The sequence below is a fragment of the Uloborus diversus genome, chromosome 9 (assembly GCF_026930045.1).
Source record: "Uloborus diversus isolate 005 chromosome 9, Udiv.v.3.1, whole genome shotgun sequence".
Classification (NCBI taxonomy): domain Eukaryota; kingdom Metazoa; phylum Arthropoda; class Arachnida; order Araneae; family Uloboridae; genus Uloborus; species Uloborus diversus.
In genome coordinates, this window is record NC_072739.1 from 48,565,942 (window position 1) to 48,586,969 (window position 21,028).

Here is a 21,028-nt window from a genome sequence, read left to right on the forward strand (position 1 = left end):
AAACGGTTGGATACTCAATTCGAAAATTTTCAGCTCTGAAACATGCAATTTTAGGCTATCTTTGGCAGCGCAATTGCATGTGTATTCTAAGGCAGTTGTAAGCGTTAGGAGAGGGAGGGGCGCTGAGGTTTCTTACTGAAGTATTTTTTAATTTAAATCAATAGGGTTAGTGTGTTAGGGCAATGTGCGAATCCAGGGCATTTTTTTTAGCCTTGCAGTTCCCGCAAAAAAAAAAAAAAATATATGTAATTTTGGTTGATTGCGTCAATAGGGGGCTATGAAGATAAAGACAAATAGAATTTCTCACTTCAAACTTGTGCAAGATTGACAACGCTAGTAATCTCTAAGAGAAAGAATCTTCAAACTAAACCGCTTTAAAAAACAAAAGAGGTGGAAGGGATTTTTCCTTTTTTTTAGATCCGCGGGGCCCCCAATTTCTCACGGGCCCTCCTAAGAGCAAGGGCGCACCACCCTAAATATCACGAAGACTTCAACAAAAGCTAGAGATCCCTAAAAAATGAGAAAAATACCCGTCAACCCCCCCCCCTAAAAATTTCATTGGCGCAGTCTGCGCCATGACCCCACCTGAGGTGGGCACCCCTCCTGACTACTTTTTTGTGGGGAGTTTGTGGAGAAGTTAAGTTCTTTTCGTTTTGTTGCATAGCGATTTTCAGACGGTAATCTAAAACCCCATACCATTTACTTTCATTTTTCAATGAAACCGCAAAGAGTATAATGCTCTTTCAAAGGCAAGCCAAGTTACCACAACCAAACTCGTCGATAAGTTAAGAAATAGAAGCAATTCTCTACTACAATAAACTATAGGAGGCGCTGCAGCCACTGTCTAATGGCGGATGAAAAAGGTAAAACAAACAAATGCCGTAACTTGTGCCTTGCTCTGACGCTTAGTGAATGATAGTAATTTTTCATCGTGTTTGTGGGAAGCTTTTTTTTTAAATCTTCTGAAATACCACAAGCGGTCTGAAGCCTATAATTTACCCCAAAGAAAACTCGTGGAATGGAATGTTTTACCTTTTTTTTTTTAGTATTGTTAATCACCGCAAGGTAGCGTATTCGTGTTCTAGAGTTACGAATTGGATATTAATCTTCTTTTTTTTTAATCTTGTGTTTTGGTTGCATTTTTTATATTTTCTATTTTGGATGGGGAGAGGGCTCATGTCCTTCCTTCCGTCTCTGGATACGCCCATCATGGCAGTATATGCCTTCCCCCGCCCTCCCATTGTTGAATGTTTTCCAGCTTTTTAACAATACTTGTTACTTGCATCTTTCAACACTTTGCTGGGGACTTTGTTGGAACCGGAAATGGGAACTAAGCAGGGTACGTAATGTGTAGCGCTACGAATTAATATTATCTCCATACATTTTCAAACTAATATATTTTCAATTTTTTGAACAAATTTCAAAGAAGTTTGATGTTTCTCACTTTTGGTTTTCATTAAATGTCCTTTGGGAATCCAAACATATTATAAAAGGAGGCGAAAATTTTAATAGGGAGGAAAGATTTCAATTTCGTCTGCCACCTACTGAGCAGTACATCAACTGAACTTGGTGCATATTACGCCATTGTAGAATATGCTGCATGATTACACATTTCCTATTGTCTTCACTTCTCTTGTATATCTCAATCTCGCACACGTAAAGTTTCCAATAGTTTTCAGGTGGAGTTTCTGAGTTTGCTGTTTTCATTTGCTTCAAATAGCTTTTTAAATTTCTTCTTAACGTTTTGAATTATCATTGTGAACAATGACTGTGACCGGTATGTGGTGAATGACATTATTTGGCTAAAGATCAAAAACAACCGACATTAGTGAGTGGAACCCTAATAATCTGTGTTCGTGTGTGTATGGTGAAAGCTTTTTCGTCGATATGGTCTTTTTTGGGTTAAAAGGTATGATTGCTAAGTATTAAACTTAGCATTTTAGAGCCATATTTCTTGTGTAGTTCCTCTGTGCTATTTGAGCTGAAACTTGCCGAAGTCTTCCTTTGGATAACGTGTAAGTATCAAATTTTTAGTAAACGTTTATAGTGGTGTGGCACGCTAGTAATTTAATGTTTTAAATTAGAATACACTAATGATTTTATAATCTATTTATCTTAAGATTTGAGGGATTTTTCGAGGTTTGTTGATCTTTCATGTATTTCTGTTTAGTGATGTGTAGTATTGTTCATATTCAGTTTTCGCTGAGAATTAAATGTGTAAACTAAAATGTTTTGTGTTGAATTGTTTTTTGATGGCAGATTTAATTCATATAGTAAGAAATCGATAGGTGTTTTGAAAGTTAGTTCTGTTCTTTTAACGGGTAAATTTGATAGATTGTCAGATGTTCAATTATGATGTATACATTTTCATCATTTTACCTATCAACAATCAAATATGATTTACTAAAAGTGTGTGTGCAAACATTTTTTTTTCATATTAAAATGAAATAAAGACGGTCCTTTAAAAAAAAAATGAAATGTCCTCCACCCTCATGCTTGGGATGGATGCTTTTTCTTTAAAAATTTTCTTCAAAATTGTTTTTAATGAGTTTCATGTTTGCAATCGAAAGATTTTTCTTTCAAGTTTAAAAGGTAAAAAAAGAGGGGAGGGGGGGGGGGGTCTGATGACGTTTAGGGAATGGAAAATATCTGAGGGATCTTCAGAAATTTTTTGACACTGGAGCGCGAATTAGGTCATGTTTAGTAATTTTAGAGAGAAGGGAAAAAAGGTTTTCTCTCAAATTTTCGAACTGAAGTTGATTTTAAGCTGGGGAATGCTGCGAAAATGTCAACCTGAGCACTGGTGATTTGTGGTGATACACACAGGTCACATAATAATGGCATATCATTGTAGGGTTTACTTTCAAGTCCACTGGCAAGGTAGCTATGAAATAATGAATATTATTTTCCAATGTTTCCTAATGAAATACTTTTAATTTTCATTTTATTTTCAAAATCCAACCAAAAATGCTGGTGGTGCAATGCACCCCATTGCACCTCTGTAAATCTGCATAATGGTTTAATGTATTAGATATGTCTCAATGAAAGCACTCTACTGCACTTGAGTTAGCTGCCTTATGCCCCCGCCCCCCTCCAAACTAGCACTGGAAAGCACCTTTGAAAGCAATCATATGCAGAATTTTCGAAGAATATTTAAAATTTTATTGTAAAAAAAGTACGAATATACATCTTTTGGTAAAATCAATTTACAGTATAATTATGAAATTTACAAAAAATTAAATATGCGTAGCATGAAATGAACGTACAATATGCAAACAATTAGAATAATGTTATAATTATTGTGATTAAGGAGAGGAAAAAAAAGTTTAAAAGGTGATTGGGTTGGTTGATCCGATCCAACCAAGCTCCGTAAAAAGTGGACCAATGTGAACCAGGTTCTTGCTCTGAAAATATGCTGTCATTATTTTTTCTTCATGACAAAATTAAAACAAAATTGCATAACTAAAAGAGATAAATAATTTATTTTCTGAAATCTTGACAAAAACCTTTAAAAAAAAGTTGCAGATTTCTGAAAACTTCTCAGCACTACTGAAATAACACTTTCTGGAAGAAAATGTGGTCAACATTAATGTATCATGTGATTTTATTATAGGATTTGTAGGACCATGGTACATGTTTGTTGATCATAAATAAAAATTAAAAATATCAATTCAATAGCATTAATATAGAAAAGAAAGGTCCAGTGAGCTGTTTCTTCCCTACATAGAATTAAAAAAAAAAAAAAATAAATAAATCCATTCAAGCTTTTTTTTCAAACATTTTTTTGTTTCGTTTTGTTTTAAACAAATACAAATACAATACAAATGTGACAACCAGCAACAGGCTCTGGGCCCAGCTAAGCTGGTCCTAATCAGTAAAAGACTAGGGGAACAGGAAAAGAAAAAAGGCTAAGTTTTCATTTTACATCAAATATCTTTAAAAGCTATTAATATTAGGCCTTTTTCTCAGAAAAAAAATTAAAAATCAATAAAACCAACAGTTGTCATTTTTTATTTATTCAAAAGTTTATCAGAATGTCTCCTTGGTGATCTCAAAAATCTGTTAGATTGTTTGATATTTATCATTCATCATTTCCCTTCTTGCTGATAAGATATCAACATTAGGGTGTGCAAAGTTGTTTTATGTTTTCCGTGAGAGGCGTTGGTAGCTAAGTTTGTAAAACAGTAGTATTGAACATCAATTATATTTCACATTTCCACTGTACACATGTCTTAAATCTGGTGTTACTAGTTAAATCTTGTTTTTAACTTAAAATGGCAGCTAAACAAGCAGTGCAGCGTTTAGATAGTTTAAAAACTTTTCAAGAAAAAGATTTAGGAGAAAATTTGTACGTAAAAGTGTCCACTTTAGTGGACTGCGTCAATAAATCATTGGGGGATAAGTCGGAAACTATTGAATCATCAGAAAGAAGTGAAACGACAAGTAGTCTTACTGTAAATTTGCAAACATCTGATGTTTATGAAGAGAAATACTCTAGTGTTGGAAGTTCTGATTTGAAAACTGATGATAGCGAAGTACCAGTGGTGTTACGTAAATTTCTGCGTACTTTTAGTCAGTCCGGTGATGAATGTTTACCAGAGTTTGATTTAAGGTAATCAAGTTTTTTTGTTTATTATTGTTATTTAGTAAAAATAAAAGCCATGTAACATTAAGCTGATAAGTATGACCTTCATCTACATGCATTTTGTTTGATTTTGTTTGCTTATTTTACTTCTAAAGAAAAACTTTATAGTAAAGAGCACTTAATGAGGAAAGAAGTCAATAGTTCTTTTCAGAGACTGAAAAGTATTGTAAAATATTAGCCAAAAAAACTTGAAGGCACCCGACTTTTCTTAAAAGTTTGTACGAATATTCAATGGGAAAAATTCTTGCCCTGAGAAAAATTGTCACCAAGGTATTTGTTTTTCAGTTGGTCAAGCTATGTTTGTTGGCTTGTACTTATTTTTAGTTTTTTGATTGTAGCATCTATCAAAAAATATTTTTTTAAATGTTTTAGTGGCTTACCTTTTAAAGTAAAAGTTAAGTAAAAAATTAGTTGATTTATGGTAAAAATATAATAGTATATTATTTTAAAGTACATAATTCTTTAGAATTCAAGCAGGTGTTCAACAATTAGAAACACACACCTTGGGACCAGAGATTTTGCGTTATACAAGTTTTTGCATTATATTAGATCATTTCACAAATTTTGAAACTAATATTCAGAATACATTTACATATTAGCACTTCAGAATGAGTTTTATCTGCATTGAGTATTAAAGCACCAATATTACAATTGGTCATTCACAAATAAATATGTTTCACAATAAATATGTTCTTGCACTTCTACTAGCTTCATGGTTTGCATAACAACTGCATTTTCAAGAGCTATCTGATATTTTCTTTTTACTGTGAACACTAATTTTCATTTTAAAACTTTGAATTAAGATGGAAAGATGAAAAACTGTTTTAAAATTTAATTTGCCTAACAATTTTTATGTTTCCAACCAGAGCCGGCCTTAAGCCGATTAGAGCAAAAGAGCCCAATGGGACCCCGCTCTAAAAAAATTTTTTCTTAAAAATAAATAGGAAAATAAAGTAAATAAAAAGTTGAAAAATGAACTTAATTAATATTAATTATCATATGCTTAACTGAAATTTAATTTGTTGGTATGGAGCTACTTTCAGTGCGATTAAGGGAATAAGGGGAGTTTCCTGAGGCTTTTAGCAGCCCCATTAAAGTTAGCAAATGTATGTCTAAAACTACTAGTTTCAAATAAATTTCCAGAAGAAAAAAAATGAAACAAATAGCCAGTTGAACATTTTTAAATCCATATCTAAGGCCGTACCCGCAGTACCCTATAACTTCTGGTCAAGAGAAAGCAACTATGTAGTAGGGAACAAAAGTACAAATTTTTAATGATTATCAGCAATTAATACGGTCCGCAATAACGTAAGGGTAAAGGGTCCCTATCCCAGGATCTTACTATCACATGGGAAATGTGGATATTTACCCGAAACTCCGAAATTTCAGGAATTTCCAAAGCTATCTTTTTAATTATTTCATTTAAGTATTGACTTTTATAATTGACTTACTTTCTTTATTTGTGTTGTTAAAAAATCTTAAAACTCAGCAGCAAGGACAATTTCTTTAAAAACAAAATTAACACTAACGTAGGTACAATTTTGAAAAATAAATAAATAAATGATAAACTTCAAATACTGATTGTTTAATAAGCATAAAGCATCTCCATAACAATTTAAAAAAAAACAAATTGCCATTCTTCTTCTAACGTTTAAATACGCATAGCCTGGAATTTGGTTTTTATATCTTCAAGGCCAAAAAATTTCTCGGGGCAGCCATCAAACCCTGAAATATCTCTTAAAGTGACTGAAGATGCATTTGGAGGACTTCAATTTCAAAAAAGTCAGGAGAAGGCTACTCAAACGTCCACGCATACCTCAACTTTATCACAAAAAACTGACCAAAATTATATCATTCAGTTTTCAATTTTAAAGAATTTCCAAGGGAGGAAGATTCATAAATTTCACGACCCTCCTCCCCTTCTTCTCATCTAAAGTCTCCAAAGGTAGCCTAAAACAGTGTTTTTAAGATTTAAATTTTGGAATATTTCATGAGGAAGGCCTCGGAAACCTTTTTTTCTAACTAATGACCCCTTTCTTTAGCATCAGCACAATAGCTTAAAATTTCTCTTTTAGAAAATACTGCCACGAGAAAACCCTCAAACCCTTCCTTCCCATGGATAGCAAGAAATTGATTTCAGTTTCGAAAAAATTCCGGGAGGAATCTCCTCCCTTTTTCTCTATTGTTACCAAATAGGGCGGAAAATTGAGTTTTTAACACTTCAAATTTTAAAATTTTTTGAAGAGTCACTGAATCTCCTAACGTCACCACTGATAATCTAAAATTGCGCCTTAAAGCCCTCGAGTTTGAAAGTTTTCCGCAGAAGATCACCAAATTCCTTTCTTCTCCATTTTCATCAAACATCACCTAATCGAGACCAAAATTTCTGACTGGAGCCCTTAATTCCCTATCGTTACCAAAATTAATCTAAACTTATCTTAAGTTTTAAAAATAATTCGGTAGGCAGGGAAACTCCGCCTCTTCCCATTTCCCTTCATTTTACACAAAATTGTCCAATTTTACGATTTTAGAGGTCTGCTTTGAAGATTCTTCTAGGGACCTTGGGTGGTTTATCTGACCTATAACATCCTCCCCTCCCCAAAAAGAAAAAAACCTCATTTCCGTACCTCCCATTCCCTACAATTCCGTTCCGCTTCTTACATCCCAAATACGTCTGGTTTTTTGCATGTAGACTAAAATTGCTTTTTTGGAACTGATAAATGTTGGTGCATTTTCCTTTTCCGTCTAAGCTATAAATTGCGCATATAGGTGGCTCGTACGAGATGGGTGGGGGAGGGGGGGGCAACCGTTCACTCACTTCCAACGGTGAAGGGGCGTGCCCCTCTCTTCTCAAAGTTGTACAATAATGATCGATAAAAAAAATGATTTTTTTTTCTGGGTGGGTTGATTTATTCCACGAAAATAAAAACTAAAAATTCCAACTGAATGAACTTTTCTCAAGTTATTTCACGTCAATCGAACTTTAAATTGGAAGAGGGAAGTCTACAGTGGCCATTTGGACAGGTTTAAGAGGCCATATTCTACATTTTCTGGAGATAATTTAATCAGTCATGTTAAAATCCCATAATATCGTCCAGTTTTACAAAAAAAATTAAAAAAAGGGAAGAAAAAATCAGCATCAGGTGCTCCGTTCCCTTACCCCACACTTCTTTTGACCCCACAATTTTCTCGTGCACCAACCGCATGTGATTGGGCATAAAGATTCACAGAGCTACTTTTCTTACGTTCTTAAATTTTACCCTTATTTTTGGGACCATTCATTCATTCATTTCTGAAGAAAAAAAGAAGTAAAAATCAAAAGTAGAAATTTTAAGGAAGACTGATAATTGCGACAGTTTCAAATCCTTGGCTGAATCTGAAAAATCAGTTGGCACTTTTCCAATTTGTACAACCATACTGTAAAGGGCCCCGCCAGATTTCTTTAATTGGGCCCCGCATCTGCTAAGGCCGGCTCTACACAAAACAGAGGGAGTTTAACTTCAAAACCTATTGTTTATTTCTAAAAAGTAGTGAGGTTTATAGAGAATTGTGTTATACTAGAGAACCCGACAGACGTTGTTCTGTTCAAACTTTGTAAATTGAAGAGTTAAAAAAAAAAAAATTCAATAAACTATCAAGTGTTTGAACCGTTCTGTTGAAAAAAAAAATAAGTAAAAAAATGTTTTAAGCTGCTATGGTGTCAGAATGCATATATTTGTTACAACTTGATTTATCTAATGCCCACTGAGCAGTTGTTTTATTATCTATTTTTTCTCCAGTACATGATGGTTTGTTCCTTCAGCCATACTGAAAGGATAAAAAGCGTCTTCAGATATTAAGTGTAAAAATCTAACTACCCATCTTGAACAAACGGGAAATCCCGCTGCAACATCCCCCATATGAAAAAGAATAAAAAAATCGAAAGGATAACTTTTAGAAAAATGATAAAGGTAAAAACAGTTCTCTGAATAAGCGAAAATCACTCATCCCCCCCCCCCCCCCCCCCCCCCCGATGTAAAATAAACTCATTCTTCAATTAAAATGACTAAAAACTCGAAAAACGAAAACCAATTCTTTGCAATTTGAAATATTTCGCCAAATAAACAAAAAATGCAATAAATTACATTAACAGTAGTTTTCAGTATTTTTAATAAACTCTAATTTTCAAAAGATCAAAGTACTGTGTGCAGATTAAAAAAAAAGGGAGGAGAGGTGGGAGGTTGCTGGATGAATTCAACGTGTCTGTTAATTTCATGGATTTAATTAAAATATTTGGATCTACAGACACAAAAATCTATAGATTAACTTACAAGTGTAGTAAAAAAAACTGAGTGATGTGTTTGTTGACACAATCATGCAATTTCAGTATTTTGCATCCTATTTGGGTTACATGTCTCATATATTTTGATTATTCTCAAAAAAAAAAATAAATAAATAAATAAATAAAAATAAAAAAAAAATTAAGTTTTAATTACCAAATTCGTATTAATGAAGTTTCTAATTAAGATTCTGATTTGAGGTCTCAATTTATGTAAGAAATATTATGTACAAAATAATACTGTTTTTTTTTTTACATTTCTTTTTTTTTTTTACATTTCTTGAAGTCTTGCCAATTTTCGTAATTTTTGCCGGTTTTTACCATGTTTTGCCACCGTCCCGGCATATATACCATTTTGCTAGACCTCATTTTGCCCCTAACCTATTTTGAATCAAAACAGGGATTTAGTAAAAGGGAAATTACAGACAAACAGAATAATAGGTTGGAAAAAGGAAAAATTTCTATGCCGACCTTCCTCACTGCATTTGAATCACATGCAGTGTAATATAAGTAACTAGCTGCGTTGCCCGGCTTTGCCCGGTCTACCTTGAAAATAAAAATTGTGTCAAGTGACGTATATTCAACAATCAGGCGTAAAAAATAAATTAAAAAAAACATCATTTCCCTTTCAAACAAAGACGACAGATATTAAAATACCTTTAAGAAATTAAAACCAGAAAGATGGATTTAAAATGCGTAACCATGGAAACACAAAATAAAATAAGTTTAAGGAATTAAAACGCAAAAGAAAATGGTTTTCACAATTTGAATAGAATCGAGATTTCTTAAACTTGATTTAAAAAGGCTTGTAACTTTTTATTCTTTCGAGATAGAACCTTATTTTTTCAGCCATAGGTCGAGTTAGATCTTTAGTAAAAATGGTCACTTTTTCCAATGGCGTCAAAAAGAATGCTGTGGGACAATTCCTTCACTTTTTATTGATTTGTTCAATGAAGAAAGAAGTGCCTAAATTTCAGCTAAGCCTAAAAAAAATCCGAGCTAAAAACGCAAATAACTCCCGCCATAATAAAGTTAGAGCATTGAAACAAATTGCGTAGAACACGGAAAATTCTACCCTTTCTAACCATATGTAATAATATGTGCAAATAATTTTTAACTCCAATATTTGAGAATTTATGTGAAAATTGAACGTAAATTGGAATAAAAAAAGAACTATTCATCGATTTTTTTTTTTCTTTCTCAAACAGGTCTGCAAACCTTCTCGGGACTTAAAGGAACAAACTGAAAATTTCAGCGTAATCGGCCGGGTAGTTCTCGAGTTTTGCGTGTTCAAACACACAGACGCTTTTCGGGCACTTCATTTTATACTATGTAGAGATATAAGAGTGGACAAAGAGGGGGGATCATCACTCATGACCTCTTTTCGAGTGACCAAAGATAGCTTTAAATGGCTTTTTGGGATTTATATTTCAAAAAATCCATCCCAGACCTCCTATTCGTATCCCAAAATTACCTCTATGGCCAAGAGACTATGCCAGCTCAGTTGGAAACTAAAGAAACAACTCGAAAGCGGATTTGTATAAGTTTGATAAATTAAATGGAGGAAGGGGGCCTCCTTAGGGCTCCCATTCCCCCCCCCTCCCCCACCACCTTAGGCCTCTGCCTATCCCGTCCCTTTCAATTACAACAGCCTGAATAACAATTATTGAGTTAAAATACCTGGGCATTTGTATTATAGGGTAAATACCCAGGGAATGTACCCGAGTAAATACCCAAACTAAGTTTTTACCGGGGTATTTATTTTCCAGTGAATTCTATTCACAAGAAATATCTGTAATTGTGAATATGATATCATAATATATATGTATGTTGAGAGTACGGAAAAGATAAATATTGGAACCTGTTTTAGGAATTTTTAATTTTATAAACTTAGGAGGGGGGGGGGGGATGTCATGCTACACCATGCATTTTTCATTAAAGTCTTGATTTAAATATCATTCCTTTTATGCAATAATCTATTGCTAATTTCAGACAGTGAGGGCAATTTCGGTTTATCTTTACTAAAAACGAAGCTGAAAGTCTGGATTTCTGTTACCCCCGCATAGCCCCTAGATCATTTGGCTGATTTATCACGAAATTTGGCACAAAATTGTATGGGGGTGAGCACCTTGAAGCGATTTTTTTTTAAAATTGGATTTTGTTCTTTTTCTATTCCAATTTTAAGCCAATTTTCCCAAGGGAATTACCATAACATGGACGAGCAAGTTAACATAGCATATTGGCCAGAAATTCATCATCCATTATTTGTAAATATACAGGCGAAACAAATGACCTTGTAATTTTCTGCTACGGGCGAAGCCGTGCGGGTTCCACTAGTTTAAAAATAAAAAATATTGAATTTGGTTTTAAATTAATGAAGAAAGTTGATAGTAGCAACAATAGTGAAAGATGAAGTGTACAATTTTTTTAATTGAAAGAATTTAAGAGGTCTTGTGTCATTTTTTTTTTGGGGGGGGGGGGGGGTCAAATTATAGGTCTCAAATTTTGTTGCTCATTTTAAGGGTTGCCTAACTCAGTACACTTCTTGACTGGTGTAGGATACCAGATTTGAATGATTATTGCCAAACTTAAAGGAGAGATACTGAAAATTGCAGAAAGGTTTCACAAAATGACAACTGAAATCAAAAATCTCCCACAAGTTGCGCTGTGAGCAGGAAATCAAACATTACAGATTTTGCTCTGTTTTTAATTTTCATATTTTTTTTCCCTTTATGCTCTTGTGAGTTTTTATTTACCTAAGTGATATGGGAAAATGGATCCCCCTTAAAGATTTCCCTAATATCTTGAAGAGAAGGTGGTTTTCATCCAGGTTGAATATTTTTGGCTAATTTTAGGAAGCAATTAGGCCATACTCCTACATTTTCTCTTTGCAACCCTGCATTAACCCAGAGAATTAATACCCCACAAACTGTGAGCAAACACAAAATTTTATAGCAAGTTCCTTTCTGAAAATGTGTAGATATCTTTTAAATCATTAAATTTATTATGGATTCACTTCTTATGTTTTTCCAACTACGTTTGGTTGGTGTGAGTGGGACCCCTTTTGATACAAAAAAAAAAAAAAAAAAAAAGAAAAGAAAAAAGTAGTCTTATTTTGTCTTGGACATTATTAAAGAACTAAAGTTCATCATTAATTTATAAAGTAATGCTTTTAATATTCTTAACGATTGTATGTTTTTAAAAAATCAGATGGGTGTCCCACTTACCACATAATAAGGGGTAAGTGGGTCACCCCCATTTTATTTAAATTTAAATCAAGCATATCTAAAAAGGGGGTAGGAAGGTTTTACTTGATAAAGTATGTAAATTTTTTGTAAGCATGTCTATTTACGAGATATTTACTGTCTGTAATAATGATATGTAAAATCTGTATGGCAGAAATTTTTTAAACAAAAAACAAAACAATTACGTATGTGGAATTACATGTTTCCAACATTATATAATATTAATACGTGCAAGTTATTTTTCACCCCCATATTCAGGAATTTGTGAAAGTTGTGCCTAAATCGGAATTAAAAAAAAAAAGAAACAAGCTGTGAAAATTTCAGCGAAATCGGCCGGGTAGTTCTCGAGCTTTGCGAGTTCAAACCCACAGACGCTTTTTGGAGACTTCATTTTATACTATGTAGGAGATTTAGATTTAAAAAAAAAAAAAAATCACCCGTTCAACTTTTAAATTTTTCAGCAAAATACTCTAGTCAAAAGTATATAGCCTGAAAACAATTATTATTATTTTGTTTTTTAATGATCCACAATTTTTGTAAATAAACGGCTGAAAGTCATTTTAAAATCCTTTCAATTTCATTCCAGGATGATTGTGCGTAGTTACGAACTATTGCTGGACTTTCCAGTCTCCCTTTCTTAATTCATTACCGGAAATTCTTTTTCGGTCATGCTTTCTTGACAGCAGCGGACTGCAACAGTGCAGCACACATACACGTTTTGTTCTTCTCCACGTTCTTTCTTTTCGACCATATGGCTATAACTTCGAAAAATTGTAAATAAATATGGGTCCTAGTTGAGTCATGCCATAAGAAAAACTGAACTAAATGAAACTTTAACGAAGGAGTACTAATTGGCCTCAATAAAATAAATTTTGTCCAATATTTGTTTGTACGAATTTAAATCATGATAGTAATTTTCAGTCAAGTAATTATTTGAGCGAAGTTCGATGAGTATATTGCTTTCTTTCAGAAAAAGAAAATGATTACACCTATTTTTTGCTTCATTGTTTGATAATCGCAATTTTTCCTTTCACATCATTCGATTACGTCATCCGTTTTCATTCCTTCTTTTTACATTTTCAAGGTCCGTTACGGATGAGTGAAATGTAAACAAGTACTTAATTTTTTTTTTTTTTTTGTCGCTCTAACTTCTCCACATGCAACGAATACATGCTTACATTTTAATTTGGAATTTCGCATTAAAATTATTATTTTAATTTTATATTTTATTATTATTATTATTTTTTATTTATTATTTTTTGAGGGCATTTTCTCCGTTCCTCCGCTGAGCCTATATATGGTTTAAAATAAAAGCACTTAGTGTTAAAGAATTTCAATTGGCATTTTCTGTTTAATTGGAGTTGCTCTTTTATGAAAACAACTCGAAAATCTGTCTGACCCACAAACATAATTTTTAAACTGTCAAGCATGTTTAAGAAATAAAAAAAATAAGAATTTAAAAAAAAATTTAAAATTATTTTTTATAACTGTCGGTATGAATATGATTCGGTCATAAAAGTAGATGTTTCATCTTCAAATTAATCTTCACGCGATTAAGAATAATGGAAAAATATGTATTGCATTTTGTTTTTGAAGTAGCAAAGTTTTCAAAAATTTCCATTTTTCTTGAATGAAGATTATTTTGCTTGCATTCTTCATTTTTTCTTGAAACTTCCGAGACGTAAGTTCGAGATATGTTCCCACAATGTATCAAATTAAAATATTTATGGTAATATATTTTAGCTTTTAATTGTAAAATTAATGCAGTAGCAAATCATTGAGAACAAACAGATGGGATAAGAGTTAGGAAGATACATTTTTTTTTTTTTTTGGTTCAATTAATTCATATGTTGGGAAAATGCCATCATTCGTTATTTTATTCCTCACCCTTCACCCAAACCACATCAGTTCAATTTCGGGTAAATTTTATTTTTTCTTTCGAAAATAGAAAAACAGTTTTGTGGAAGATTTAACCTTATTACTCTGTTTTGGGACGTCGAAATTTAAAAATTTATTCCAATCATTAAAAACCAATTGAGAATAGGATTTCTTGTTTGATGGTAAGATAAATATCTGAGGCACTTTTTGGTTTTCAAATCCCGTGACAACATGACCTTAAAGCTCCCTACTTTTTCTTCTAGCTTGTTTTTTGCGCTGAAGATTTGCGTTGGCAAAAGCTTTAATTTTGAAGCTTTACATTTAATAACCTTGATACTGTCGCTTGCTTGCTATTTCATTCGTTCCCTCAGGCACTAATTGAAAAGAAGTAAAATAATTATCGTGTGGGATTGTTAAATGTTTGCATAATAATGATATTCAGTATTTTGTTAGGTGGGATACGTGAAAGAATTTATCAGATTTTTAAAAACAAAATTGTTATTCATTTTTAATTTTTTTAACTCACTTGATGCTGTATTTAGTAGATTGTTTTTGTCATGAAAGACGTAAGTAATTTTCACTTTCACCTCTTTTTCTTTTTTAAGAAAAAAATTTTTTAGTTTTCTCCTTTCACTAAATAAAAAATAATAAAGAAACAATAGATTACCGCTGCCTGGAAATTATTAAAACATATTGCGTTAGATTTATATGATTCGATTTAAAATATTTCAAGAAATGCGTAAGAATTTCAGTTTCCTATGCAAGTCAGTAGCGGATACAAGGGGGGGGGGGGCGGGGGAAATTTTTAATGTTTGCTTGAAAAAATATAAAAAAATGTCGAAACCATGAGAAAAAGTAAATATCTTTTAGAATTCAATGTTTTTGGGCATTACAATGAAGTGGGGGTTGGTGGATACAAAGAGAGGGGCGGGGATGGGTCATGGGAGTCATGATCCCCCCCCCCCCCCCAATCTGTGGTAACACTTTTTAATCAGTTGTTGGTTCATTGCATTTGAGTAGTGAAAATGACTGCTTGAAAAAGAAAGAAAAGAAAACCGGACCGAAACCACAAGAGGGAGTAAATCATTTTTGAATTCCCTATTTTTGGAGTATTACATGTCACTTTTCTATTTAGATGTATGCAGTAATTTAGCTCTACTTGAGACAGTCCGTTCTTCGCAGCAGCTGTCTTCAGGCACCAGTGTAATGAAAAGGGTCTGCCGCCCAATTGCTTTAATAGAACAAATTTGATAGTTATTGTAATGTGTCAGTATTTTTTATGTAAAGTCTCTGTAGATTATTCTTTTCTGTAGTGGTTTTTAGATCCGTTTTTGTTCGTTCTGAGTTTATTTAAATGAACTGTAAATAGTTAGTTTAAGTCAGTGTTTTGGACTTAGTGTCAGGAAGAAATGAAAAATTTTAGTATCTTGTTTGCCCGAAACCTCGTTACACGAAGGTTTCCGTAATTAGCCTATCAGTAGCCCTATAACAGTATTAGACGGAAATTGTGCTGAAAAAAGCCGCGTTTGTTAGAAAAAGGATTACCTGTAACCAAAATAATGAAGCGTTCGGGTGTTGTCTTTTTTGAAAAGTTAGAAAAACTGATTTATCCAAAACCGATGGAAACATATCCGGAGTTCTTGTATCAGACTCGGAGACTGCGACGTCTTCATTCGCCTCTGATTTTTCGACAATTGAAAAGAATCGGTGAGTATTCATCAATGGGTCCGAAATATATTCGTAAAATATTTAATTTTAACGAAGATTTTCGCAGCATTTTTTACTATTATTTAGTGAAGTTTATTGTATTTTTCTGCATGCAAGATGGATGTGTGTACTGTGTCGAGTATTATGCTAATGTTTAATCAAAATGTAAATGTATCATATTCATAAAACATTTAATTTTTGTTAGATTTTCGTAGTATTTATTTATTTATTGTACTAGAAAATCGCCCGTCAAGATATGACGGGTGCAAATTGCTTCTACTCTTCTACATTTGGACGAAGCAATTGCCTGTTTGGTGATATTTTGATATTTGAAGTTTTAACCCTACTCCAGTGGATTAACCCTAAACTCCAGTGGATAGCGTTAATTTTCAACTACTTCTTTGATTCTTCATTCTCCTAAAATGATTGCCTTGCCAGTAAAACAGTTTAGTTACCGGATCGAGTGCATCTTTGTCACAATAAAGCCTTTCCCTGCATGTTAAACATTACCAAAACATATTATCAAATTGGCATGCCATAGCGCAAGTTTCATTGTTGAAACACGCGGGTTACTCGATCATCGGCTATTATTACTATGAGGATTGTGTTGGCTGGTGTGGAATACTGATCTAAACAGGATATAATACAACTTAACTAGGTCATTTTATGTATTAAAAAATTATTAATTGAGTTTAATTAATAACAATTTAAGTATGTTTTCAACTAACTAATGGCCGATTTTGTACTTTTGTTGACACCTAAAGAAACCTAAGTTCAAGAAAATTCCCGAGAGTGAGACTACATTCTTGAGCATGCCCCCCCCCCCCCCCAACATGAAATCCTGTATCCGCCCCTGATGCAAGTACTCCCCGGCTCCTCCCCCCTATTTTTTTTTGGAAAATAAAAAGAAATTAAGCGACAAATTTATAAACACCGAATTATAAACTTTTGCTTTCAACGAGGATGATAAAGCAAATGAATATAATGAAGTCGTTTTCCGCGTTTTTTGAGAAATTTCGTTTTTGCGATATTATAACGTGAAAGGCCCGTATTTCTGTGTGTGTGTGTGTGTGTGTGTGGTTGATTATTTCGTGAAGGATTTTTTTGTCGCTATAACTAGTTTTTAGTTTTTGCCCTCTAAATTTTATGGAGGGTCCATTTCCACTATTGCTAAAATTAGAAAGTTGCGCTCCCAAGCAGTATGAATCTTTTTTTTTTTTTTTCTCTTCAATTCCCTCGACATAGCTCTGTTTTTATGAGGTTTCCGTTTTTACGATCATGAATTTTGCGATGCTTCGTTTTATGAAACTGAAAAACTGTTATTTATTTGAATTTCAGGATATTGCCGTTACACCGGAGCAGTTTAGTTTTAGGAAATTCCTAAATTGCTGTAGAGACCGGGACATTCTGTTTTCAAAATCGGAACTTAAAAATGGCTGCATTAATGTTTGAGCGGAGATTTTCCGAAAATAGTTAATGCATTGTGAGATATAAGGAAATGCAGTGATGAGCACATTTGTGGTAGTTCAGAATGCTATATAAAAAAAAAGTTATCTTGAAACAATAGAAAATGGTGGAATGCAATACAAACTTTATCTTTATTTATTTTTTGTTAATTGTTTGTCCCCCCCCCCCTCTGTTCTCTTCCTGGAGAAGTGTGCTTTGCACATTGAATACAGAATGAGTTTTTAATAAAACTATTTCAATGTTGTAGTTATTCAGTAGTGCTTAGTAACATTCTAAACTACTGAGCTTATATTTTTTTCTTTTTAGTTTTATCGGTTTTTACGCAGTCGGGTTTTTTGATTTTATTTAATAATTATTTATTATGATTATAAGACTGTAAATTTTGCAATCTTGTCATTTCATTGAGACAGTTTATATCGTGAGGGTTATGAAGTAACTTGCAGGGGTCTAAACTACTGATTACTATTCCCTCTAGTTACCTAACTCAGCTTAAAGCTACTTATGCTTGACCTTTAGCAAAAATGCGCGAACTTAAGTCAAACACAGCTATGTAAACAGCCTGTATAACTCATGATGATGCGAGCTCGGAAACATCGTCAATCAAATCCTTCTCGCAAAACTTAAAAATCCCGACCAGAAAGTACACGTCTCAAAACTCAGTCCCCTGAATCACGACAAAAACAAATGCAACATGTTACAGATGAAAATCGAATTAATAGACTTAGTAAGCAAAAAATTCAGGCAGTGAAAACGCTACCTGCATGTGTCGCACGTAGGTAGCATTCGGCACAATCCCAAATTGACAACTTGGTGACTGGTTGTTGATACGGTGAAATTCGATTACTGTCATGTGTTTAGTGAGAGTCCCAAGGTTAAAACAAATCGATTGACATAAAAATTATCAAAATTGGCCAAGGCATTTAGCCTCTACGACGCCACATAGGAACAAACATACGTACAACATAAGTAGACTCATAAACACATTACCCTCCTTTGCGTCGCGCACGCGCAGTCGGGTAAGAACGACTCCTTCCTCTTTTAAAAACTCAAAATACCACTTAAATTAGCAAAAGACCCAGAAATGGCTGTAATTGGGTTTTCGAAAGTTCAAAAGAAAAATTTCTGAAAGAGCATGCTTATAAACATAGGATTTAACCTTTTTTTTTGGAATAAATAATTTGACAAAGTTCAATATTTTTTTAAGTTATTTTAATCGATGCGCAGATTCAATTTAGGTTTTTACGCTTCTGCACATGACATTACAAGTGATGAAATGCCATCCACTGATGCCTTTAGCGCTGAGCGCAATATTTAATTCGTTTCTTTACTCACATGTACTGGCAATGCATTGATAGCAAGCGTAGAGCACAATATTTATTCTTTCCTTTATTAGCATGTGCTGGGAATGCGGTTGACAGCAAAGGGTAAACATTCAGCGGGCCGATGGAGTAGTGCGCTAAAATACATCACTTGACTTGTGACGCCATAAAGACAACGCCTTTTTTCCAAAACCACACATTTAAAGAAAATAAATAAATAAATAAATAACTGTTGTGAAAACAAACATTCTTTTTGCCGCCATGTTTTTTTTTTTTTTTTGCTTATTTTATTAATTTCAGTGCCTAAAAGTAGTACTTATGACAGAGAGACCTCCTCCTCCCATTGAGAAACTTTCAAATTTTATCCATTTACAAAAATTTAGTTTTCGCCCATTTTTACTTTCTTCTATATCTAATATATAGAAGAAAGTATTGGATTCGTGCAAATTTTCGAATTTCGAATTTTGACGGATTCGAACGTTTTGAGGTGTGCTGAGTCCATTTCGACTATTTTTGGAAAATGTCTGTCTGTCTGTGTGTATGTATGTATGTGTGTGTGTATGTATGTGTGTGTGTGTGTGTCACGTCTGTGTGTGACCAGTTTTTTGTGGCCGCTCTACAGCAAAAACTATCGCATGAAACTGAACGAAATTTGGTACACATATGTGACCCTATGTGAACTTGTGCCCATTAGTTTTTGGCGCGAATTCCTCCAAGGGGGGTGGAGCAATGGGACGTTTTTTGAGTTATGCGTGATTGCTATTCCTCAGGAAGTAACTGGCGGAATCAAACAAAATTTGGTCCATATGTTGCCCCTAACTGGAGCAGGTGCTGATTCAATTTTGGTGTCAATAGCTCAAACGGGGGTTGAGTTATAGAACGTTTTTTGTCGTGAATTGTGACTGCTGTATCTCAAGAAATAACGAACGGAATCAAACAAAAAATTTTTGACAAGTAGCCCTTAGTGGGTATAAGAGCTGATTTTATTTTGGTGTCAACAGCTAAAAAGGGGGTAGCGCAATCGTACGTTCTTTTTTTCCATTGTGAGTGCCCTATCTCAAGAAGTAATGCTACGTTCTGTTTGAAATTTGGAATATATGTGAATCCATACGTAAACAGGCTTTGGTTCAATTTTGACTCCAATCGCTCCAAGAGGTGTTGATTTTTTTTTTTTTTTTTTTTTTTTGCGAATAAAAATAGTTTTATTAATGCAACAATAAGAAAGATAAATCGTAATAGATTGTCGTCTGCGTATTTCTCGTGATTTTAATTGTATGGAAATGATCGGAAATATTATCTCAATGAATTAAAATTTTTAACTGTTGCCATCTTATGTTTTTTAATAAATAAAATATTTGTAATTAATTCAAGTAAGGCTTTTAAAATAACTTTCAATTTTCGCTCTTTGCTTTGCTTTTACAATAATTCAGACATTGGGATGGTCGTCAAGTTTTTGCATGTGTAATTTTGTTTTTGTTAGGAATATTGCTTCCTCGTCAAGCATGGGGAGGGATCAGAAAAAGGAAAAATATAGAAGAAAGTTTCGTGATGGCCACAACATACTAGTTACTTCTATATCTAATATATAGAAGAAAGTATTGGATTCGTGCAAATTTTCGAATTTCGAATTTTGACGGATTCGAACGCTTTGCGGTGTGCTGAGTCCATTTCGACCATTTTTGGAAAATGTCTGTCTGTCTGTGTGTATGTGTGTGTGTGTGTCACGTCTGTGTGTGACCAGTTTTTTGTGGCTGCTCTACAGCAAAAACTACCGCATGAAATCGAACGAAATTCGGTACACATATGTGCCCCTATGTGAACTTGTGCTCATTGGTTTTTGACGCGAATTCCTCCAAGGGGGGTGGAGCAATGGGACGTTTTTTGAGTTACGCGTGCTTGCTATTCCTCAGGAAGTAACTGGCGGAATCAAACAAAATTTGGTACATATGTTGCCATTAACAGGAGCAGGTGCTGATTCAATTTTGGTGTCAATAACTCAAACGGGGGTTGAGCTATAGAACGTTTTTTGTCGTCAATTGTGACTGCTGTATCTCAAGAAATAATGAACGGAATGAAAGAAAATTTTATCGGCAAGTAGCCCTTAGTGGGTATAAGAACTCATTTTATTTTGGTGTCAACAACTAAAAAGGGGGGTAGCGCAATCGCCCGTTCTTTTTTTCCATTGTGAGTGCCCTATCTCAAGAAGTAATGCTACGTTCTGGTTGAAATTTGGAATATATGTGAATCCATACGTAAACAGGCTTTGGTTCAATTTTGACGCCAATTGCTCCAAGAGGTGTTGATTTTTTTTTTTTTTTGCGAATAAAAATATTTTTATTAATGCAACAATAAGAAAGATAAATCGTAATAGATTGTCGTCTGCGTATTTCTCGTGATTTTAATTGTATGGAAATGATAGGAAATATTATCTCAATGATTTAAAATTTTT

General features: G+C 33.6%; 1 protein-coding gene across 4 annotated transcripts in view; it reads left to right on the plus strand.

The window, feature by feature from the left end:
* The first annotated feature begins 1,658 nt into the window (after positions 1-1,658).
* LOC129230755 (kinesin light chain-like) overlaps positions 1,659-21,028 on the plus strand; it is a 95,884-nt gene continuing 76,514 nt past the window's right edge. For 3 of the 4 annotated variants that reach the window (XM_054865190.1, XM_054865192.1, XM_054865193.1), the window contains exon 1: positions 1,667-2,015. The gene's annotated coding sequence lies outside the window, so the exon portion shown is untranslated. Of the gene's footprint in view, positions 2,016-21,028 lie in introns of all 4 variants that reach the window. The other variant, XM_054865191.1, reaches the window with a different exon arrangement.